The sequence below is a fragment of the Triticum aestivum genome, chromosome 1D, assembly GCF_018294505.1.
Source record: "Triticum aestivum cultivar Chinese Spring chromosome 1D, IWGSC CS RefSeq v2.1, whole genome shotgun sequence".
Taxonomy (NCBI): domain Eukaryota; kingdom Viridiplantae; phylum Streptophyta; class Magnoliopsida; order Poales; family Poaceae; genus Triticum; species Triticum aestivum.
Genome location: NC_057796.1, coordinates 363,647,470 through 363,655,507, shown reverse-complemented (window position 1 = coordinate 363,655,507; position 8,038 = coordinate 363,647,470).

Genomic DNA, 8,038 nt, shown 5'->3' with positions numbered 1-8,038 from the left:
TTTCCGAGCCGTCCTTAATCGAGAAGGATCCATAGCCAAAGAAATATTTCTTCGTAGCCATTAGACCCGCCCAAAAATGGGAATCCCCAGGCTTCCAGTATACCTGGGATACCGCCTTGGAACCCACATATTTCCTCCTTAGGAGGGTTTGCCATACACCATCTTCCGTCAGTAATTTAAACAACCATTTACCGAGGAGGGCCCTATTCTTAACCTCAAGGTCATGAATGCCCAACCCGCCTTGGTCTTTGGGACGGCAAACCACACTCCATTTGGCCAGTCGATATTTCCTTCTCTCGCTATCTCCTTGCCAAAAGAATCTTGATCGGAAATAATCCAATCTATGTAAGACTCCTTTCGGCAACTGGAAGAAGGAAATCATATATAGTACCATATTACTTAGTACTGAATTTATGAGGACCAATCTTCCACCCAGAGACAGCAGTTTACCTTTCCAACTGCTAAGTCTTTTTTGCAGTCTCTCCTCGACGTGTTTCCATTCAGCATTTGTGAGTCTCCGATAATGTATCGGTATCCCCAAATATGTGATCGGAAATTCGCCCAACCTACATCCGAATAGTTCAGCGTAAAGGTGGGCCTCGTTTTGAGCGTCGCCAAAGCAAAACAATTCACTTTTATGAAAATTGATCTTGAGACCCGAGAGTTGCTCGAATGCTGATAAAATCAGTTTCATATTTCTCGCTTTCTCGAGGTCATGATCCATGAAGAGAATCGTATCGTCGGCATATTGAAGTATAGAGAGACCACCATCAACTAGGTGATTTACTATCCCAGCAATTTGGCCATCAACCTTGGCACGCTCAATCATGACCGCTAGCATATCCGCCACTATATTAAATAGCATGGGCGATAACGAGTCACCTTGTCTCAATCCCTTCTTCGTTTGGAAATAGTGCCCAACGTCATCATTGACCTTAATGGCAACGCTACCTCCAGAAACGAAGTTATGGACCATGGCGCGCCACTCTGCAGAAAATCCTTTCATTCTGAGAGTCTGTTGAAGAAAGGGCCACTTGACTTTGTCATAAGCTTTTTCAAAGTCTATTTTGAGTACCACCCCATTCAGCTTTTTCCGGTGTAGTTCATGGACTGTTTCATGAAGGATAACAACTCCATCTAGGATGTGTCTGCCTTGCATAAAAGCAGTCTGTGAAGGTCGAACCACATGTTCAGCAACCGAATTTAGCCTTATAGTCGCAACCTTCATGAATATTTTAAAACTAACATTAAGGAGGCAAATAGGTCTATATTGTTGTATCCTTTCAGCCTCATTAACCTTAGGTAGTAAAATAATCTCACCGAAGTTTAAGCGAAACAATTCAAGTTGGCCAGCATGAAGGTCGCTAAACAAAAGAAGGAGATCTGGTTTGATGACATCCCAGAAGTTCTGATAGAACTCAGCGGGGAAACCATCTGGACCTGGGGCTTTGTTATGCTCCATTAGAAAAACTGCCTTTCTAACTTCCTCCTCCGAGTATGAGGCTGTTAGAAGGCTGTTTTCCTCATCAGAGACCTGGGGGATGTCATCTGTTCGGGACTCATCCATCGAGAAGTTTCCTTCCTGTGGGGCTCCGAACAGATTTTTATAATAATTAGTGATATAAGATTTCAGTTGCTCATGCCCCTCAATTGTGCCCTCGTCATGTTGTAGGGAATGAATAATTTTCTTCCTGTGTCTGCCATTGGCAACTCCATGGAAGTATCTAGTATTCGAATCACCTTTCAGGATAAACTGAGAGTTAGAATGTTGGTACCATTTAAGTTCCTCTTCACGCAGCATGTTAGCTATCTGTGCATTCGAATGATTCTTAATCTCGATTTCATGCTCAGATAGGGGTCTAACCTCTGCCAAAGCTTCTAATTCATCAATGATAGATGAAATACGAAGCTTCTCCTTTTTGAGGAAACCTACCGTATGTCTAGCCCAACCACCAAGGAATTTACGTAATGCATGTATTTTGTTATTCCATCAATGTATTGGGGTAGGCCTGGCCACTGGTTTCTCCCACACCTCCTTGACCATATCATGGAAACCATCCCGAAGCAACCACCCAAGTTCTAATTTGAACTTGCGTCTGTGTTGTGGTCGTGGCAATCCAGTAGTTAGGAGAATGGGTGCGTGGTCTGATATAGGCTCGATACGAGGTAGAGCACGAACATATACCATAGGAAAGTTAGATTCCCAGTCAGTATCCATTAAAACGCGATCTAGTTTCTCATATGTCGGTTCTGGAAGACTGTTCTCCCAAATGAACTGTCTTCCAATCATGGACACCTCTCGCAGATCTAGACTGTCAATGACAGCGTTGAAAAGGAAAGGCCAATGATTATCAAACCTACCACGGCTTTTCTCATTTGGAAATCGAAGCAAATTGAAATCCCCACCTATAAGAATGGAATATGGATTATCTTTCGCCAGATTAACCAATTCACGAAGAAAATCAGCCTTGAACTCATCCTGGGCTGCCCCATACACGGCGACGAGGGTCCATGTGAAGTTGTCGGCCTTGTTGCGAATATGGAGTTTAACGTGAAACTCACCATCCGAACTAGCCAAAACATCCATAGTGCCTAAATTTACGCCAAGTAAAATGCCCCCAGAACGACCTCTAGGTGGTCGTGAAACCCAAGTAAAGTCCATCCCGCCTGAAAGACGGTTAAGTAGACTCACTAAGAAATCACGTCTTCCCGTTTCAGAGATAGCCAAAAAGTCTAAATTGTGTTCCCTATTACATTCCGCAATGAATAGATGTTTAGCCAAGTCACGAATACCTCTGCTATTAAAAAACATTCCATTCATGAGGAAACAATGGGAGATTTAGAACACTTTGCCCTCTTATGGGTCTTACTATCTTTTTTCGAACGTGCGGTCTTTGATTTACGTCCAGATGATGTAAGTTCAATCAATGAACTAAGCTCGGGTTCATCTAGACCCACGTCTGAAACCGCTCCTACTAAATGAGAGAGTAGCTGACCATCTAATGTGGCATGCAGCTCCTCCTCATCGGTATGAGAGGTATATGACTTGCTAGAAACACGTGGAGTAACTTTTAATCGGTCATATTCCAAATGTTTCAAAGCGTTCGTCGAAATAGAAATATCCTTCTCGTTCTTTCCAAGACTAACACCCACATTATTTAACTTAGAAAATATGGCAGTATTGGAAAAGGCTAAAAAGGATTTGGGAGACGACATAATACCTTGGTTGTCGAGGTTCTGCACTGCCTTACGCCGCGTAGCCTTGGCCATGGAGTCCTCATATGTGTCCATAGAACCATCGTCGGCAATCGTATGCCGACTACTCCGTCGTGTAGGTGTCATCCCCAGCGAAGGTCGTGGCGCCCGTTCTACTGCCAGTGGAGGGGGTGATGATGGAGTAGCAACCCCCACCCCGACAGTCTCGACCGCAGGCTCGAGCGACGAGGTCGCTGTCTGAAGGGTGTCAGGGACCGCACCAGTCATACCAGCGAAAGCGGTTGGGATGGACATGGCCGGCTCCACCAGGGACTCAAGGGTGTCCAACATCATAGACCCATCAGCCGTTGCAGACGTGACAGTAGGTGTTTGCATGGCTGGGACAGACAAGTCCGTCATCACCTGGGCCCTAAAATCAGCCACTGCTGTATGCATGCATGGCCGCACACCCGAGGATGGCCGTTTAGCACCATGCCCATCCTGTGCATGCATGCATGCTTGTACTCCCGAGGCCGGCCTTTGAGTGTCACGCCCAACCAATGTATGCTTGCAAGGCTGTGAAGCCGGCCCTTCAGTGCCACGCCCAGCCGGGGCCAGCTTGCTCAGCTCATCCCGAGCAGCTGGAGGTTGTAGCTTCGAAGGCCCGTTCCGTCGCCCATCCGTGACGTCGCTGTCCTACACCATGATGGAAGCAACCGGCTGCGTCGCTACTGTCAGTGTTGGCGACGACGGTTGCAACGCCACCTTACCCGTCGGCTCCCGGTGCACCAATGAAGAGTCCGGGTGCCCCCCGAGCCGTCAGTGGCATGCACGGACTTGAGAACCACGAGATGCGACACTGCCGAATGAGTTGACGATGCCGGATGCGGTCCAGGCACGCTCTGCGGTGGGGGACATGATGATGACACCTGCCGGTGTAACCGCGGGGATCCACCTCCCGGTGCATCACCAAGACCAAGGCTCACGAGTTCCCGTCGTTGCACCTAAGGCACTTGATTGACATTCGCTGGAGCAGAACTAGAGGATGAATTAATGGATGGGTTGCCAGTGTGCTCCGAGGTGTCCATATGGTCGTCCTTCTCCTTCGCACCACTATTATCACCCGCATCATCATGCTTGCGTCTCCAAATGAACGGAACAAAGTCAGGATCCGGACTGTATCCCTCTGGCTTCCTCCTGAACGTGAATGCATAGCCCTTGAGCTTGACCACCACATCCGTCGCGACAAAAGTTCCAGCATCATCCTTGTCCTTTGCCAAAATATGAGTGTTGGTCATAGCGACGAGAATACGGACAACTCCACGGCGTCGGAGAGTAAAAAGATCCACATCCAACGTCTTACCCATAAGAGTACCAACGGCCCATAATCCCATAAAATGGCGAACCGTATGAGGAACGCCCTCGACATGAAGCCAAATCTTCTGAAGTTCGATCTTATGTGGAACCTCCTGTGATCTCCATGCGGTAATAGTCATCTGGGCATTAGCTGATGGCACGTTCATCTGGATTCCATCCACCCTGTCCAAATCCTCAAAAGATGGAAAGCTAACAAGGTAAGCATCGGACCCATGCTGAATAGCCTCCCACTTCCATTTATCATGGACCGGACATCTCTTGGCAATCTGGCTCTTGACGACGCTAGCCGGTACCATCAGGCCAGTAATCTGAACACGTGCTATCGGTGTCTGTGTCGGCGCCAAGTGCTCTTTCACCACGCAATCTGGTAACTGTACAAAGTAAGTCTCCTCAGCACCAATTCCAGAGACAGAAGCGTTGGGCTTAGCGAGTTTAAGAATCGGGCACTCCTACGTCGAATGAGCTATATTGTCACAAATATAACAGTAATGTTGCACGGTGCAATCTTTCGCTGCATGCGTATCAACCGCGCACTTCCAGCATCGAACCCCCTTCTTAGACTTGGTCTTGGGCACTGAAACGACCTGCACATCAGACCCTGGAGACGTCAAAGGAGAGGCATCGACATGCGTAGGCATCATTGGTTGAGGTTGCACAACCTGCTGATAATGTCCTTGCTGATACGTCTGAACGAGCTGTTGTGGGGGTTGTTCCGGAAAGTGTTGCTGAACCGACACTTGCTGTGGAGTAGTATGAACACCATGCTGCAAAGCTCCACCAGCGAACTGTTGATGTTGCGGCTTCTTCTTCTTTTTACGTTTCTGAACCGGTTGTGCCACAACCCCCCCGGATGGAACTGCGGAGGGGCGGACACCCCGGTTGGTGGAACCCCATACATGGGAGGTTGTCCTCCGGCGGCGGCCATACCGTACGGCGAGATGAATTGCCCACCATGGCCATAACCAAAGGGTTGCTACTATGGAAGACCGTAGTTGTATACCGGCGCCGGTCCCCGCTGCTGATGCGTTGGACCGGAATCCCGACGCCGAAGCCGAAGGACGCGAAGGAGCAGGGGTCGCCCCTGCGACCGGAGGGGCGCGAGGGCTTGGCCCTCCCGTGGCTGCAGTGCCATGAGCTGTCGGAGGAACGCCGGCCATGGGGTGTGGAAACATCGCCGCGACTGCCTCGTAGGAGCGAGCGTCCGCGAGGCATACAGAGGCTCGGCGGCGATCAGGTGTTGTGTTGTAGCATACGAGGACGGCGGCGAATTGATCTATGGAATCGTTGCGATCACGGTCTGCTGTTTAGGAAAACCTTCCCAGATCGATCGCATCCGCGTCTTGAGAAAGGCCCACGAAAACATAGATTGGTCCGTCTCCATATTTGCATGAGACTGGATTTTTGACTCCCGGGTGCACAGACACCCCACTATCACACCGTTCACATCAGTTTGAGTTATCTTGAGATCTGGACCAGTGCCTGCCACTCTTCTATGATTTGCAGAATGCAAACAGTAATCCAAGCAGCCCGCATAGGCACTGTTGATTTGAGATTCCTCTGACACTGCCGCAGTATAGGGCTTGTAGCCATCGAGGCACGTGACTCCAATAGTAGACAACAAAGTTCACCATGACTACGCTTAGTATGAGCTCGTTTGGGCCTAGCCGCATAGTAACAAGCATAAAGTTTTACCTTCCCAGGTGTACCAAGAGAGCACAGTACCATAATTTTTCTACACTGTCCCTCCAACCAGAGGTAAGTGCTATATTTTCCTCCACTGTCCCTCCACTTTCTCTCTCTACGCACTGTTCTTTTCTTTATACTATCATTATTTCTCAATCTCTCTCTCACATTCAAAAAAGTGACACTCTCTCTCTTCTCTCGTTTCTCCTCTCTCTTCACATGTGACCAGTACAGTGACCTGGCTATTAGGCTGTCGCTCATGTCTGGATAGAACCCAGGCCTAGTACCTAGTGCATGCCTACTTTATTAGCTGTGTCAAATGGCCTGGACAACCCTGCTGCCGCTGCAAATTGCTGTGACAGAGAAGTCCACCTCACGAATCTCACAGGGGACCAACGGATAGGATAAGAGGGGGTCGGTGCACCCGGGACCTATCACACCTTTTCGTATTTGCATGCATGGGCCCAAAGCCCGAGGTCGCAGGATTTTGAACTCCCCGTGATCTCGCCAATGAAACCTCCCGACCGAGGTCAGATCCCGACGAGGCAACCGTCGCCGGCGGCCGTTGATGACCAGCTGAGGAAGGGCTCTGCCTAGCCGTGTCAAAGAACTGCCCCAGCACCAGTGGGGGCGTCACCCGGCGCGACGGCAGGGGTCCGCGCCAAGCCCCCATGCGCGGCGGCCTGGCCACCCTCAATCCGGCCGGCGATGACAGCGGCTTGCGCCCGGAAGGTTCCGCGGTCACCGACACCGGTGGCGACTCCGAACCAATGGGCTCCGCTCTCCGAAATGGCGGTCCCCACCTGCTCCCTGCAAGACAGCATACCCGATCCATCAGGATTCAGAGACTCCGCGGGTGATGCCGGCGATCGGTGCTCCCAGAAACGAGATGCCGGCGTCGGGAAGCCCGCATCATTCCAGAACTCCTGGACTATTTCGACCTTCGTCTTCTTCCTCCGGCGATCCACCGTGCTCCACTCTCCGCCTCCGACATCATCCCCAAGCACCTCTAGTGCTAGCCGCACGCCGATAGCCGGCGCATCCTCCTCGTCAGAGGACCCAGATTCCGATCCCAGGCATGAGAACCTCGAACCAGACGATCCGGCCGCCGTCGGCGACATGGCCAGCCCGGCAGAGGCCGGTAAGGGCGCCAGGGTTAGCCGCCTGCGCCGGTACATGCCTTCTGGTTCTCTCCGCGGGGTACCTCGTGCCTGAGGAGCAGGTTCTTGGCTATCCCCTAGGATATTTTTGTTACTACAGCTTTTTGTGATCTATCTAGTCTAACAACCTGCCTAAATACATCTCAATACGCACGCAATACACCGTGACATGTATGTCACGTTACACAACTAAACAATCCTATCATTTAACATCCTCCCTCAATCTTAACATGTCAAGGTTGAGATTGTTCCTGAAGGCTTGAAGTTGTCGAGCTTGTAAAGGCTTTGTGAAGACATTGGCAACTTGATCTCCTGTTGGGATAAATCTGATGTCCAAGAGCTTCTTTGCAACTCGTTCACTAACAAAGTGAAAATCAATTTATATATGCTTTGTTCTTGCGTGAATCACATGATTTGCAGATAGATAAGTTGCCCCCAAATTATCACACCATAAACAAGAGACACGTGGTCTTGCAATTCCCAATTCATCTAGTAAAGTTTCTACCCACATTACCTCAGTTGTTGCATTGGCCAAAGACTTATATTCTGCTTCAGTGCTAGAACGTGAGACTGTAGCTTGCTTCTTCGCATTCCAAGACACAAGGTTAGAACCTAAGAAAACA